Raw genomic sequence first — 17,558 nt, forward strand, 5'->3', positions numbered from 1 at the left:
GTGCATAATGTATGGTGGATGAAAAATCTGGCACACAAAATCTAGCCTGGATAAGGGGGTGGTCTTCTCAAAGAGGGGGAATTTGGAGAGGTTTCACTCTACTACTCTGCGTACCACACAGATGTGGAACTAATATTGACACCATCATTGACATTATCTGCACCCTAAATGCAAGCTATTAAAGGGGTACACTCGTGGAAAACTTTTTATTTTTATTTTTTAAATCAACTGGTGCCAGAAAGTTAAGCAGATTTGTAAAATACTTCTATTAAAAAAATCTTAATCCTTCCAGTACTTTTTAGGGGCTGTATACTACGGAGGAATTGCTTTACTTTTTAGATTTCTCTTATGTCATGACCACAGTGCTCTCTGCTGACCTCTGCTGTCCATTTTAGGAACTGTCTGGAGCAGGAGAAAATCCCCATAGCAAACATATGCTGCTCTGGACAGTTGCTAAAAATGGACAGCAGAGGTCAGCAGAGAGAACTATGGTCAGGACATCAGAGAAATCTAAAAAGTAAACCATTTCCTGGAAGGATTAAGATTTTTTCATAGAAGTAATTTACAAATTTGTTTAACTTTCTGGCACCAGTTGATTTAAAAAAATTAGTTTTCCAGGGGAGTACCCCTTTAAACCAAGAAGGAGACGCATTGTTTTAGGAGCAGTACAAACATGTGTTACTCAATTGACTTTACTTTATGGTGAAAGAGGCATGTCATAAATTCTTTGATAAATGTAATACATATGTATAAAAATATGATGGGGCTGCAATTTTTGAATTTTCCCAGCAGCCTCTTAGGATTTGTAGATGACTGTGTCATGTAGTCATGCTAGTCACATTTAGGACTTTGTTCATGCACATTTGATCATAGTGACAAGATGGGGAACGAGTGAATGGCAAACTAGCTCTGATTTGCACTTGAAGCTAAAGAGCTGTAATTCCAGTGATTGCTTTCTAGACTGGCCGATGTACCAATGTTATATGTTATATGAAAACCACAGAATTTGTTGTAAACTGTTATTTCTATAGCCATTTCACTTCTCGCTGACAATGCCCTGGTCCAGCAGTGTCCATATGGGGACTGGCACATTGCAGTGATGTTGGCGGGCTGCACCTGTAGCTTTAGCTGCTCAGTTCATCATGGGAGTGGGGTTAAGTATTCATTTGTTTTCTCTTTTCCTGTAGGGGGGAAATCATCAAAACTTGTGTAGAGGAAAAGTTGGCAAGTGGCACATAGCAACCAATTAGATTGCTTCTTTCATTGTTGAAAAGGTTTCTGAAAAATGAAAGAAGCAATCTGATTGGTTGCTTTGGGCAACCGGTCAACTTCTCCTAAGCACAGATCTTAAAGCTTAAGCCTTAAAGGGGTGTTCCAGGAAAAAAAATGTGCTCCAGAAAGTTAAACAGATTTGTAAATTACTTCTATTAAAAAATCTTAATCCTTCCAATAATTATAAGCTGCTGAAGTTGAGTTGTTCTTTTCTGTCTGGCAACAGTGCTCTCTGATGACATCTCTGTTTGTCTCGGGAACTGCACGGAGTAGAAGAGGTTTGCTACGGGAATTTTCTTCTACTCTGGACAGTTCCCGAGACAGGTGTCATCAGAGAGCACTTGGACAGAAAAGAACAACTCAACTTCAGCAGCTCATAAGTACTGAAAGGATTAAGATTTTTTTAATAGAAGTAATTTACAAATCTGTTTAACTTTCTGGAGCCAGTTGATATATATGAAAAAAGTTTTTTCCTGGATAACCCCTTTAAAGCTCTCCAACTGGAAGGTGAGTACTAAAGGGTTACTATTACTGTGTAATTAATGACCATGGCATCTATGTGGTTTGACAGAGGGAAAGGGCTCCCTCTTAAAGGGGTACTCCACTCCTCAGCATTTTGAACAAACTGTTCCGAATGCTGGAGTCGGCTCCGGGAGCTCGTGACGTCATAGCCCCCTCATGACATCACACCCCGCCCCCCTCAATGCAAGTCTATGGGAGGGGGCGTGACAGTCGTCACGCCCCCTCCCATAGACTTGCATTGAGGGGTGGGGCATGATGTAATGAGAAGGCGGGACTATGACGTCACAAGCACCCGGCACCAGCTCCAGCATTCGGAACAGTTTGTTCCAAATGCTGAGCAGCGGAGTACCCCTTTAAACCTATCTTTAGCCTATCAATGCAGTCAAGGGCTGCAGTGTATTGCTATAACCAGTGGCCTAACAAAGACGCCAGGCCTGCAATGGCATTAAACCTATTAACCCTTATATATTGCCGTAGATCGGTTTTACGGTTTTAACTCTGGTTGATGAACACTGGCAGAGAAATCGTCTACTGTAGTGTACCCAGCCTACCCTGCCTGTCCTGGTGCTGAGAGAGAACCATTGCTGACTATGTCTACTGTTAGAAAATGGTCTTTCCCAACACTGCAGCACCAGTACAGACAGGACTGTGTACAGTATAGTAGACTTTGCTGAGCAGCGGATATAGCCGATGGTGTTCGGGATAAAGTATCCCAGTCTTTGCTCCAGAAAAGGACGCTTGGTGCTTTTGTACCTAGTATACTAACATCTTCTGCTGTAGTAGAGGCCAGGAGAATTGGGAAAGTGCACTGACCATAACAGTCTTCAGCTAGAGATTCATAATAATTCATTTTTAAACCCCCACCACCTTGGATATTCCTGCGAATGCCCTTGATTTTGTCAGTATGAGAAATGTGATGTTTTCTAGAACATCTATATAAGGAAGGCCAGAAAGAATATCGACTGACATACACACCTTCCACAAAATGTACTTTGTAAGGAGGTTGTTTCTGATCAGGTGTGTTGGTGATCAAGAGCATGCATGTGCTTGAAACGCGCTGGGCTTGTCTGTTTGTTTCTTTTCAAGGAAATTAAATATAACCTTCACTATTTGTATAACCCGCACTGACCCGGTGTAGGTCTGTTCACACTGCTAGATGAGGTGACCTGAATATATCTGTTTGCACATGAAGGATATTGTGAGGTATGAATATATTGTTTGGAGGAAATGATTTGCATTGAAATCAAAGTGAATAAAATACATACTGAGGTGGCTATCTAAAACTATAGCCAACACATACAGGCATCAGCATAAACAATGCCATTCCTAAAAGGTTGTGGTGATTTTTGTAGGCCATGCCCAATAACTCTGAAATCCTTTCTTCAGAAATGCTGTGCATGCCATTACTGAGAAATAAACTTACAGAAGATTGCTTCACTGGCGGAAAAAAACACAATTGTTTTGATGTATGTTAACTTGTTTTGTGAAGGTCAAGAAGGTCTTCTGTCTTCCTCTGACAATTTTCTGCCTGACTTTTTACATAAGGAGAATAGAGCTCTGCAGAATTGCTTTCCTAAATGTGTTATTGTTGGTTCACTCACACAGCGGATAAATGAATTGTACCAAGCTCTAACGTAATGATGGTCAATGGAATGCAGGTTAAGGAGACACTAAAGATGCCCATACGCAGTGGTCTAGAGTTAATGAAAACCCTTATTTCAATCAAAACGTTCAATCGTTTATTTGATGAAATCTAACAATAAATGATCATTTCAGTGTCAACGTCTGGGTTTGAAATAAATTTTCAGGAATGATTTTGTGTCCATGAACAATTTTTCAGGAAAGGATGTTCATCAGAACAAGATTGTTTGTCCTTCGTCATTGATCATCTATGGTTAGTTTGAACAACTGTTTTGGCGAATATGGACTAAAATGTATGTGTGTGGTTGGGTCTGCACAACCATCGTTCATCAGACGATTGTTTGTTTGTTTAGCGGTTGTTCAACCATCTTCCTACTTCTTTGTAATATGTTTAGCCACCTAGGCACCAAGGTAATATGTAAATTAAACATTACAAGTACAATCATGCTTATTTGCTGTAAAGTTCCACTTTATTAATGCTATCTGCTATTTCTAAATGGTAGAGACAGACTATAATGTAGAATTTTGAAAGGTGGGATTACATGGAGCCTGGAAAAAATCTTCCCTCCATGATCATTTCATATTTCTAAAGTTATTTAAAAAAAAAAAAAAAAAAAAAGGAGTGTATTTATATATATATATATATATATATATATATATATATATATATATATATATATAAATAGACAAAAAGACACCAGAAACTGTCCATATGAGAAAGGTACGTTAAGGCTAAGTTTACACACAGGTTTTTTTCTGGCATTTTTTGGGCAAACTTCCATTGCAAAGCCAGAAGTGTATTCAAAGGGAAGGGGAAATATAAAGAAATGACTTATACTTCTCCTTCCTGCTGGCTCCACTTCTGGCTTTGGCTAAAAAAAAAATGCAGTGGCTGTTTTCCAAAAATTGACAGAAAAAAACCTATGTGGAAACCTAGCCTTACAGATATATGATAATATGCACAGTTCCATAGTTACAATTCTTTTATGTTGTTTTATTATAGACATTTAGAAAATAGTAGCTTGTAATATACTGTAAATAAAATAAAGAATTTGCTTTGGGTATTGGACATGCAGGCTTCAATTTTGAGAAGTCTATATCATGGCAATATGGTCTTAAAGGATTTTTTGAGCCAGAGATCCACAGTAGAAGCTGAGCTGGCCATTTATTGGGAAACATGTTATATTACACAGCAGCTATTCAAATGAAAGACCATCTATATTTAAGGTAGTAATGCACGTTCAGTAACTGTAGGCTGAAATCTTGTTCGGCCAATGGTAATCTCTCCTGATCATCCTATACACATGAATGTTTGGTATGGCCAAAACTTATTGCTTGCTCTCTGGGGAGTGGAGGGGTAATCCCAACCAGATAGCTCTGGTGTCGGCTTATCTCCCTCAGAACAATAGTCAAGTGGTACCAATCTTTCCACAGATGAAGTTGAGAGGCTGCCATACACTTTAGGCAGTTGGCTGAACCTGTCAAAGTCAGCGACTTCAGCTGACTTTAGTCTAAGGTATATGGCTCCCTACGAGAGAAAGGCAGAGGACCTTGCCTTAAAGGGTCATATACAAAGCAGGTGACTTGGTGGGAACTATTAAGAAGCCTACAGTACTTTCTATTATATTATCCCAAAATGGCAGAAATTCTGCAATGCGCACATAATGAACATACCTGTCCAGACTCCAGCGGCATGTCCCCCATCTCTCCTGGTAGGCACATTCTCAGGTGTCTGTGACAATAGCTCTGCTAGTCTGGGAGCCATTCGTCACTCTATGATGCTTCCATTCGGCCAATCAGCTATGGCAGCTAGTCCAATAAAAGAAGGATGTCCTGGAGGGGGATTATTAAAATCGCCTTTGTGCTCTCAGTCCTTGCTCTTGATTGTGGCTTGTCCCTCACCAATGTGTGTTATAGTGATTGTTTGCCTGTGTACTTTGACCTCCTGCTTAGTGACCTGACTACCCTTCTGCCTTGTGTTCCTGTGCTGCTTGCCCTCCTGTTGCTGACCTAGCCTTTCTTACCACTAATGTACATCAGAAGTCTGACTTTTTTCCTGACTCCGTCTTGTTGAATGGGTAACCCCTTACCTGACATTTTTGTTCCTGATGTGCCAGACTGTTACTCTCTTTTGCCGGTTTCACCTTTCACTGTTCCAGAATAGGAAACCTTGACCATTTGTGAGTCCCCTGTTTAGGTTGAATTGTCAAGTAGGTAGGGACAAAGGTTGTGGGCAAGTTTTGGGCCACTCTCTTCCCTGCTTGGCGTAACAGCAAGTTACTATCATAAAGCTGTGATGCACATAGTGGTTATAATATCACAAAAATCCTAGTTTTTGTTTTACATTAGCAGATGTGTCCTTTAGTTTCTATGGCGAAGAAGGTATATTTTTAGTGAATGATTCCTTTATCTGCATTTGCAACCCCTTGTACATTCCAGGGACTTTTTTTATATGAAAAGGTCAGAGAATATGTAATCACATTTATATAAAAGTAATGAAAACTATTCAGTGTTGTGACAATAGTATATGATAAACAATGCCAAATCATACCACATGCAATCTTTCAAGCTTTCATGCACTGTAGCTATTGTAAGTAGTATATATTGATTTATACCTTGCTGATATACATGAGTTGAATGGTATCTAATAAAAGCATACACAACAGAATATTTTCTGGCTTTGTGTAAAGGTATGTTTTAAAGTGAAACAATTACTGGCACTTATGCTTGCAGGGGGTTTGCATTGGTATACATGCAGCTTATATTTTGCACTACTTATGACTTATTTGTTCGGGCAAGTTTCCAGGGAGTCGTGCAGCGCGATAACAGAGTGGCTACAATTTCCATTAATACATTCTTATGTGGAATATTAATCAAGAAATACTTCATGCAGTGAAAATCAATTTACATAACACATATATGCACAATGGCCAACAAAGAAAATTTCTATTCATTAGAAACTGAAATATTTTCTTACCATGTGTTAAGCATTTATATAGAAAAGGAGGCCTTGGGTGTTTATAAGCTTTTATAATCAGTCTAGGAAAATCTTAATTTGTTTTACAGAATGCAAAAGACAAAAAAAAAAAAAAAAAAGAGGGTAAAGTTTCATATTGCTTCTGTTCTTCAAAAAAAAATTACTAATATACTAAAACTATCTAGATATCATACAAAGCAGTCTTGGCACCAAATATAATACTGTTATACAATGTGTATATTATTATACTACACTAACGCTATAATAGGAGTTATAACCGTGTGCCCGCTGTTGATTTTCCTATACAGTCATGGCCGTTAATGTTGGCACCCCTGACATTTTTCAAGAAAATTAAGTATTTCACAAAAAAGTATTGCAGTAACACATGTTTTGCTATACACATGTTTATTCCCTTTGTGTGTATTGGAACTAAAGCAAAAAAGGGAGGAAAAAAATCAAATTGGACATAATGTTACACCAAACTCCAAAAATGGGCTGGACAAAGTTATTGACACCCTTAACTTAATATTTGGTTGCACACCCTTTGGAAAAAATAACTGAAATCATTCACTTCCTATAACCATCAATAAGCTTCTTACACCTCTCAGCCGAAATGTTGGACCACTCTTCCTTTGCAAACTGCTCCAGGTCTCTCTTATCCCAACATCAATTTTAAGATCTCTCCACAGGTGTTCAATGGGATTTAGATCTGGACTCATTGCTGGTCACTTCAGAACTCTCCAGCGCTTTGTTGCCATCCATTTCTGGGTGCTTTTTGAGGTATGTTTGGGGGTCATTGTCGTGCTGGAAGACCCAAGATCTCGGCCGCAAACCCAGCTTTCTAACACTGGGCTGTACAGTGCGACCCAAAATCTTTTGGTAATCCTCAGATTTCATGATGCCTTGCACACATTATTTCCAATTAGCTTTTTTTCCTCCCTTTTTTGGTTTAGTTCCAATACACACAAAGGGAATAAACATGTGTATAGCAAAACATGTGTTACTGCAATCCTTTTCTGTGAGAAATACTTAATTTTCTCGAAAAATTTCAGGGGTGCCAACATTTACAGCCAAGACTGTAGGTGCGTGTCTTTGCATCCCGTACAGTGGTAATTAACCTAATATAAAATGATGTTAATAGGAAGTGCTGCTTGGGACTTTCTAAATAATAAATAAATGAATCAGTAAATGGTTTGCTATATGGTTAGTAACCCATAATATTCACAACTTGGTATATTTTATTAAGGAAATTATTGTTTCTTATTTAACTAGTATATATTTATTAAAAAAAAAACTTCCAGTTCTGCGTTCAACCCTTGAGGAATTAGTGCAGCCATACTAAATATCCATCTGAACTCTGCTCTGGATAACTCGGCAGTGTAATTTCCTCTACTGTGGGACAATTTTCTCAATTCCAGAAAATGTGGATCCTGCTGGTGATTATTGTGTTTATCCCTGAAGTGTTGCGATAGTGGATGCCCCTCAAAGCCTCTTTTTATGTTGTATATATGTAGATAATTGTCTCTTTGTTCTTCCTATGTACATTTTTCCGCATTGGACATTTTAATCCATATATTATTCCCTTAGTTTTACAGTTAATATGGCTCATGATTTTATTTTCTACATTTGCATTTTTGACTGTAAATGTACCATAGTTCTGTCGTTTTACAATGTAGCAAACATAGTGCTGTAGTTTTACAATGTTACAAACATAGTGCTTTAGTTTAACAATGTAACATAGTTCTGTAGTTATACAATGTACCAACATAGTACTGTAATTATACAATGTATAACTACACGTAAAAAAACTACAGATCACTGCGTTAAAAATGAGCCCTCAATCAGCTCCATAAATGTAAATATAGGAAAGTTATATTGGGTTAAAATAGGACAATATTAGGCATACACATTTTCTTACAAAAAGTTTGACTTAAAAAAAAAAAAAAAAAAAAAAGTAGTACAGTAACAGACAAACATGTAAACATGGGAATCATTATAACTGTATTGACCCACAGATTAAAGAGAAATTGCTAGTTTAGCTGTAAACTGCCCAGCTTAACCCCTTAAGGACCGGGGTTTTTTCCGTTTTTGCACTTTCGTTTTTTGCTCCTTGCCTTTAAAAAATCATAACTCTTTCAATTTTGCACCTAAAAATCCATATGATTGCTTATTTTTTGCGCCACCAATTCTACTTTGTAATGACATCAGTCATTTTGCCCAAAAATCTATGGTGAAACGGAAAAAAAAATCATTGTGAGACAAAATTGAAAAAAAAAAAAAGCTGTTTTGTAAATTTTGGGGGCTTCCGTTTCTACGCAGTGCATTTTTCGGTAAAAATTACACCTTATCTTTGTGTAGGTTCATTCGATTAAAATGATACTCTACTTATATAGGTTTGATTTTGTCGTACTTCTGGAAAAAATCATAACTTCATGCAGGAAAATTAATACGTTTAAAATTGTCATCTTCTGACCCCAATAACTTTTTTTATTTTTCCGCGTATGGGGCAGTATGAGGGCTAATTTTTTGCTCCGTGATCTGAAATTTTTAACAGTACCATTTTTGCATTGGTAGGACTTATTGATCGATTTTTATCAATTTTTTCATGATATAAAAAATGACCAAAAATGCACTATTTTGGACTTTGGAATTTTTTTGCGCGAATGCCATTGACCATGCGGTTTAATTAATGATATATTTTTATAATTCGGACATTCCCGCACGTGACGATTCAATATATGTTTATTTTTATTTACACTGTGTTTTTTTTATGGGAAAAGGGGGGTGATTCAAACTTTTAATAGGGAAGGGGTTAAATGATCTTTATTCCCTTTTTTTTTTCCACTTTTTTTTTTGCAGTGTTATAGCTCCCATAGGGACCTTTAACACTGCACACACTGATCTTTTACATTGATCACTGGTTTCTCATAGGAAACCAGTGATCGATGATTCTGCCGCTTGACTGCTCATGCCTGGATCTCAGGCACTAAGCAGTCATTCGGCGATCGCACAGCGAGGAGGCAGGTAGGGACCCTCCGGCTGTCCTGTAAGCTGTTCGGGATGCCGCGATTTCGCCGCGGCTATCCCGAACAGCCCACTGAGCTAACCGGCACTTTTTACTTTCACTTTTAGCCACGTGGCTCAGCTATTAGCGGCGGTTCCCGGCTTCACTATAACGCCGGGCCCGCCGTGATATAATGCGGGGTCACCGTGGGACCCCGCGTTATATCACGGGAGCGGGACCAAGGATGTACTCATACGTCCTTGGTCCTTAAGAGGTTAAAGTGTGCCTGTCATTTGCAAAAACTTTCTATATAATGTAGATAATATCATTATATTTATTTGTAATATACATTGGTGAAAAATGTGTATATTTTTATGTGAAAAAATGCCGTTTCTATAGCTATTGTGTGTGCGCGCGCAAAGACAAAATACAGAAAGTGAGGGCAGGACATGCAGGATTCTGTGCAGATTCCTGGCTTGTCACTCTGCCTGCTGTGTGAGCCAGGGTGTGTCATAAGGCCTTAGTGAACAGAGCTCTGCTTTTTCTTAGTGCCCAGAACCTCGCTTGTCCTCAGTGTACAGTGCTCTGCTTGTCCTCAGTGTACAGAGCCCTGCTTGTCCTCAGTGTACAGAGCCCTGCTTGTCCTCAGTGTACAGAGTCCTGCTTGTCCTCAGTGTACAGAGTCCTGCTTGTCCTCAGTGTACAGAGCCCTGCTTGTCCTCAGTGTACAGAGTCCTGCTTATCCTCACTGCACAGAGCACTGCATGTCCTCCGTGCACAGAGCCCTGCTTGTCCTCAGTGTACAGAGCCCTGCTTGTCCTCAGTGCACAGAGCCCTGCTTGTCCTCAGTGCACAGAGCCCTGCTTGTCTTCAGTGTACAGATCTTTGCTTGTCCTCAGTGTACAGAACCCCGCTTGTCCTCAGTGTACAGAGCCCTGCTTGTCCTCAGTGTACAGAGCCCTGCTTGTCCTCAGTGTACAGAGCCCTGCTTGTCCTCAGTGTACAGAGCCCTGCTTGTCCTCGGTGTACAGAGCCCTGCTTGTCCTCAGTGTACAGAGCCCTGCTTGTCCTCAGTGTACAGAGTCCTGCTTGTCCTCAGTACACAGAGCCCTGTTTGACCTTTATTTTTAAAAATGTATTCAGTGTTATTATGTACATTATATAAAAATGTTTTTTCAAATGGCAAGTACATTTTAAAAACAAAACCTCTAAAAGTCCACAAGGAGTTAATCTAAAATATGGAAATATAGAACATGTAACACATCATCTAGTATGCTCATTCCAACCTGCTCTACTATTTGTCTGTCAGGTGAATTCCTGTACTATGGGATGAAAATACTCACAATTCACCTGTTTCCTACTGAGAACAGTTAATATGGATGTCAAAAGACACTTTCCTATAGGATCCTATAGGAATACAGCGTATTTCGGGCTGTGGATGCACCAACATCAGTAACAAGAGTTAGCTCCCTGCTGCAGCTGGGTAGCTCTGTGTGTCCGCTTGCAGTGGCATATTACCTCTCAGTGTGACCCTACACTAAAGGAACACACTGAGCAAAACTATGTTATGCCTTGTGCAGGAAAAGGGAATCCCTGTGTCATGCACCACCCTTTAAAGGAGATCTGCAGCTGCATATAACTTATCGCCTATACAAAGGATAGAGGAAAAGGGTTTGATCGCGGTGGTGGGTCCGACCACTGGGACCCCCGTGGTATCCTGTACGGGGCCCTGGCTCTGCCCCCCCCCCCTGCACCCCCTCCATGTATCTCTATGGGAGAGGCGGAGATGCAGTATTCGTGCATCCCCATCTCTTCCATAGAGCTAAATGGAGGGGGCCTGTCTGTCAACCTCAGTGAGGTCGACGACACGAGCACTAGCCACACAGAGCTGCGGCAGGCGGTATGGGAGATCGAGGGGCGGTCCCAGCGGTCACACCCCCTGCGATAAAACACTTATCCCCTATTCACAGACCGATGCAGTACTTCTTTAAGCCCATTTCTATATTGTAGTGTCTGATGTAAAGACCACAAAAGCCATATATTTTTTTGAGTGAGACACAAATGTGCAACTTTTTTGCATGTTTGCGTTGCACTCATCACTCTCTTTAAAGGTGGGAGGGGCGTAGTGGGAGGGGATGTAGCTTACCACAGACCAAAACATTTATTATAATTTGTTCCCCTTTAAAGACTGGTGTATAAAATGCCAGACTTTAGTATATTTTCTCGATGTGTCCAAAATTGCAAATTACCAGGGTGAACACCGTATAGACATTGAGTCAGCAAGGCATGCAGTGAGATTGCAGTTCTAAAGCCTGCAGCGAATATGTAGACTGGACAATGGTGTTTGATGGTGGATTTATGCATTATCACTGCGTCATCTTAGATATGGAGACAATTTACAACATTCTACATGTTTATTATTTGGAATACATTTTAAAGAACTGTGATCTGGACTGCGAATACAAAACGGATACATGCAGACTGCTGTGAATGCATTAAACCAAAGGTTTTCTGCTTTTTTTTTTCTAATTTTCCATTTTTACTATTTATATAATCTTGCAGCTTTCAGTCTGCTCACTAAGCCTAAAAATAAGCTGATACTTCCTGTTCTGTACTGATCCCTTTACAGCAGTCTTTTTCTTATCATCACAGACAGGACTACATTAAGGCCCCTTTCACACTGCCATTGCTCCCCTTTAATGGCCGTTCTCATGACGGGAAGCAACGGGCAACATTGGGTCCCATTTACAATTATGGGGGCTGTCGGGCGGCATTGTTTTTTGACGGGAATAGCAGGTGAAAAAGACAGCGCAAGCAGTATTTTTTCTCCCGCTATTCTCCCCGGCTCCCCTGACGGCCGTCACACTACCATGTCATAACGGTAATGTGAATGTAGCCTAAAAGGAAGCACCAGTAGATAAAATTCACAGCAGCTGAAGCTCAAAGGCCAGTCTCCCCCTTCCTGTGGAATGACCTTTCCAAAGGTCACAGACCACACCTTAGAAACCTTTTCCCCTAGGGGCAGCTCTAGTATTCTGTTGTTTATGTCCATAGGGCTTAAAGCTGTGAAGCATATATCTAATAATGTGATTAGCAAAAAAGAAAGTATCAGTGTCTGGTTGTTATCCATAAAAATGAAATTATATTAATAATCTACATTACGAAATCTCTGCGTGGAATGCCAATCAGAAATTTTGCTTGGAGATTCCACTGCATTTATTTAGCATTGGTGTGAATGGGTCTTTCTCTAATTCTTATTCATATTGTGGAATTTCAATGACATAAAATTCTGCCAAAGAAATTCTTACGCGGAAAGAATGAGCATGTTCATTCTTTTGGCAGAATTACACTCAATGAATTGCCGTCAATGGTGATTTGGGATATATACAAAGTAGCACGGCACTGCGAGGGTAATAGGAGGCGGTAGGTGGGGGTTGGTGTATTCTGCTGGTGCGGGCGTGCTGGGGTGCTCTGGTTAACACAGCAATATAATCTTCATAACCAAGCAGGGCAACTCACCAGGTTCACGTCTTCCGACTTCTTTATTGAGACAGATACTCACATAAATTCATAGGGAGGGGACACATACAGGGGGGATACCAACAGGTGACAAGCTCCGCTTCGTACTAATTAGTACTTCATCCGGCCATAATGGCCGGATGAAGTACTAATTAGTACGAAACGGAGCTTGTATCTGTCTCAATAGAGAAGTCTGAAGACGTGAACCTGGTGAGTTGCCGGTTTTTCTTTACCCCTGCTTGGTTATAATGGTGATTTGGGCACTGGCCCCTCAGGCAGCAGAGATTCCGCATTGTGAACATACCCTAAGAATCATAAACAAGCAAAACAGTAAAGAAAACTAAAGTGTGAAGAATAGGAGACAAGAATAGAAACTAAGAGGCTTTGAAATAACTGAAAGTATCATGGCTTTTAATGCATTTAATGCAGTCTTATGAAAGGCTTAGACAATAGAAACTGATTGGTGGGAAATACTAGTGAGACGTGGTTTACATCAGACAGCCGGAAGAACATGACATTCTACTGATCATTGTTCTATGCGCAGAACCAGTTAACAGTATTTAGAAATTATTTTGAGAAGGTTAAGGATTGAGCGAGCGAGACGGAAACGACAAAAACAAGAACAATCTGTATAATTTCCAGGTTCAGTACTTCTAGCTTCCTCTGCCATTGGCTTTGGTCCAGTTCAGGATATTTTTTCTTCCTGATAACCTGGTTGAATGAAAGGAAAAGGAATCCAATGTTCTTTTGCAGCCATCATTCTAGACTTCAGTGTATTTAAGCCACATCTTAGTTTTTTAGTGAACTGTTAAGTTATATTCTATATTATATACTTATCAGATACCACTAACATTTTTCATTTGAACCTGAGGTTTAGAAACTCCAATTTTTCTCTTAAATTTTTTAGAATTCCCTCTTCCTTATGCATGTGTTGTCTCCTTAGAAGTTTATTGTTTTAGCCATTTTTGGAACCATTTTACATTAAAAACAAATATGTATGGCTCCTTCACCATTTTATTCCTTCATATAAACCACCTGACGTGCAGAGAACATCCTTGTGGTAGTGGACTCCCCATGGAGAAAATATAGATATTTCAGGAAGCAGCCATGGCGCTTCTGTCCCTGACGTTCACCTGATAACAGGTACCTGTAGGATCTCCTGTGCACTGTAGAATAAGGCACTCTCTTATATGGTTGGTGCCTAAGTAGGATCCCAATCCTGCACTATTCATATCAAAGACAACTTGGCACTCCGAAATGAGGTTCAATGCCATTGCAATGCAAACCTCAATTCTTTTCAATACAATAAAAGTTTTTGGTCCCACTGGACCTCTTTCAGATATCAGGATTGGGTCCTACCGGACCTCCTTCAGATATCAGGATTGCTGCGGAGGCTATGTAAATGTAAAGCAAAATGGCATGTTGCTGGTATATAGATGTATATATAGTGCAACCTATAATTGCTAGTGGTATCACTATAGGTCGCAAGGTATATACATCTATACCCTGGCAACCGGCAGTTTTGCTTTAAATTTACATAGCCTCCGCAGCAATCCTGATATCTGAGGAAGGTCCAGTGGGATTATAGCGTTATATTGTATTGAAAAGGACTGAGGATAATAAAATGACATTGAACCTTATTTTGGAGTGCCAAGTAGCAGTATCTCCTATGTTGTAGCAGGGCGCAATGTGTAAAAATAAATAAATAAATAAATAAATGAATCAACTGGGGAAAAAAGCCACTGATATCCCTAGTTACAACTTTTATCTCTGCCCCAAGTAACCCCAAATTATTTTCCCTATGTAAAAATTACACTAAAAGAAAGGGGACACAATTTAATTTATGCTATAAAAAAGGAAATAACACAATTTAATTTATATCAATTCCACAACAAGCAAAGAAAGAATGGAGCACTCACCAGGTCTTATGGGATAGTTCAAGCTTCTTTATTTCATCTTACTTGACAGAATATACACATATGAGGGAGAGCGGACATACAGACAGGTGGGGGAGAGGTTGAGGGCGACAGTCCGTGTTCGAAGCGCTACGTGCGCGAACACAGATCGTCGCCCTCAACATCTCCCCCACCGGTCTGTATGTCCGCTCTCCCTCATATGTGTATATTCTGTCAAGTAAGATGAAATAAAGAAGCTTGAGCTATCCCTGAAGACCTGCTGAGTGCTCCATTCTTTCTTTGCTTGTTTTCTTTGCTTTCTTTTCACTTACCTGATGTGAGCACCGGGAAGGTTGGATAGAGTGCAGTGTTAGCGGCTCAGTGGACACCTATACAGCAGTATTGGGCGCCTTTTTGTTTAAGGACTGTACAATTTAATTTATGCTATAAAAAAGGAAATAAACACATTTCCATTTTTTACACATTAAAAATTATCAAACGTACGATAAAACCTACATATAAATAAAGCCTGTGTCCCCGGAAAAAACTACAAAAAATAGTTTAATAACTAAACAAAATAAAGCTTTGAAACTTGGATGTACTAATAAAAATATATGGACAGAGGGAAAAGACCCTGGTCCTGAACTGGTTAAGCAGCAATGCTGGAATGCCAGACATCTAGTCTTGTGTAATGCAAAGTAATGATAGCGGGTATATCTCACTGACATATAAAATATACATGTCTTTGTCAACACGAAGTTAGAAAGCGTGGCTTGTGGATGCAAATCTATTATCAGTGTTTAGAAAAAGTGACCCTTTTGTAGGCATAATATTAATAAATTATTACAACGCTATATGGATTGTTGGTGAACATTTCCATTTAATTGCCTGAAGAAAATGGGGAAAATACATCACGTCTGACATTTTAACAACAGCATAATTGCATGAGGAAAAATAGCAATCAACTATGTATACTAAAGGATGATGTAGCGTATAATTCTCTACACCATTACCATAGACTTGTGTGGAGTTGCATGACCTCAACGAAAGGCTTGCCAACTTAATCACATTAGTCACGAGATAGGCCAGACCTTATTAGGGTAGATAGGATAACCTTTATAGAGTAGCATATAAGATGTGTGAATAACACCTATATCAAGAAACATCTTAACCGTTAAGCTACAAAATATACCTTGGTCTTAATTTTCTTATTTTCTGTAGAATAATTCAGAGCAGTAGCTAGGCTTTCCTTTACCCGGGGCAGACATTCAACATGGTACCCCTCCCCCTAAAATGTTTTATATAGAGATGGACACAGGTACAGTCTTACTAATCTTACTAGTCTTACTAATAATTCATATATTAGCACTACAGTGAAACCTCTTTTAGAAGACTGTCCTAAATTGCATTGAAAAATGGTCTTTAGTAGGGGTTGTCTTGTTAAAGAAAATGGCCACTATGCGTAATATATTTTGGTCTGAAAACTCTTCAAACAAATCTGGTCTAAATAACGGGGTGGTCTTCTCAAAGTGGTGGGCTTTTGGAGATTTTGTACTGTACTTTATCAAACTCATACATATGCCAGTACTGTCATTCTGCGCGCACACACACACACATACCGTATATACACATACCGTATAAGCCGACGCGGATATAAGCCGAGGCCCCTAATTTTACCCCAAAAACCCAGGAAAAGTTATTGACTCGACTATAAGCCTAGGGTGGGAAATACATCATCCCCCCATGTCATCATCCCCCCATGTCATCATCCAGACCCCCATCATTATCACCGCCTGTCAATCATCCCCGTCGTCATCATCCCCCCCCCTTCATCATCACCGCCTGTCAATCGCTTCATCAGTGGTCTTCAACCTGCGGACCTCCAGATGTTGGAAAACTGCAACTCCCAGCATGCCCGGACAGCCATCGGCTGTCCGGGCATGCTGGGAGTTGTAGTTTTGAAACATCTAGAGGTCTGCAGGTTGAAGACCACTGCGGCCTTCATTATCATCCAGACCCCCCTTTAGTCGTTCTGGGCTGTCCATCTTCACCGAGAGGCCCTCTTCTCCACTCCGGGCTGGCTCCGGACTAGTGACGTTGCCTTGACGATGACGCACAGGGACGTTCATGCAGAGGGACATCACGGACATCTGCTGCACACGGACATCCCTGTGTGTTGTCGTCAAGGCAACGTCACTAGTCCGGGGCCAGCCCAGAGCGGAGAAGAGGGCCTCCCAGTGAAGATGTACAGCCCGGAATGACTAACCCTCCCCACCGGACGGTCCCTGCAGCATAAATGGCCCGGATCACCTCACCCTTCCATCCCACCCAGGGGAGGTGAGTAGAAAACTAAAGGGGGGTCTGGATGATAACGAAGGCCGCAGTGATCTTCAACTTGCGGACCTCGATATGTTTCAAAACTACAACTCCCAGTATGCCCGGACAGCATGCTGGGAGTTGTAGTTTTGCAACATTTGGAGGTCCGCAGGTTGAAGACCACTGAGAAGGGATTGAGAGTTCACTCGAATATAAGCCGAGGGGGGCTTATACTCGAGTATATACGGCATATAATAGTGCTATATGAGACACATACATAAAGTTTATACATATTAAATACACATACATACATATTACACATATAATTACCCACATTACACATAGTTAGCTCTGCTACATACCAGCAGGTGTTATAATCGCACTAGCCCAGGTTAGGCAAAATGTACTTGTG

General features: G+C 40.2%; 1 protein-coding gene and 1 long non-coding RNA gene across 3 annotated transcripts in view; one reads left to right on the top strand and one right to left on the bottom strand.

Annotated features, from left to right (window-relative positions):
* The window catches only part of MARCHF3 (membrane associated ring-CH-type finger 3), a 237,121-nt gene that overhangs the window by 67,462 nt on the left and 152,101 nt on the right, over positions 1-17,558 (top strand). The window contains exon 1 of one of the 2 annotated variants that reach the window (XM_056537308.1): positions 17,047-17,167. The exons of the other annotated variant lie outside the window; for it this stretch is intronic. The gene's annotated coding sequence lies outside the window, so the exon portion shown is untranslated. Of the gene's footprint in view, positions 1-17,046; positions 17,168-17,558 lie in introns of those variants that run through there. 2 annotated transcript variants of the gene reach the window in all.
* The window catches only part of LOC130286974 (uncharacterized), a 56,625-nt gene continuing 52,607 nt past the window's right edge, over positions 13,541-17,558 (bottom strand). Inside the window, exon 4 of the long non-coding RNA XR_008847423.1 lies at positions 13,541-13,646. This is a non-coding gene — a long non-coding RNA (uncharacterized LOC130286974). The remainder of the gene's footprint in view (positions 13,647-17,558) is intronic.

The sequence above is a fragment of the Hyla sarda genome, chromosome 1, assembly GCF_029499605.1.
Source record: "Hyla sarda isolate aHylSar1 chromosome 1, aHylSar1.hap1, whole genome shotgun sequence".
Lineage (NCBI taxonomy): Eukaryota > Metazoa > Chordata > Amphibia > Anura > Hylidae > Hyla > Hyla sarda.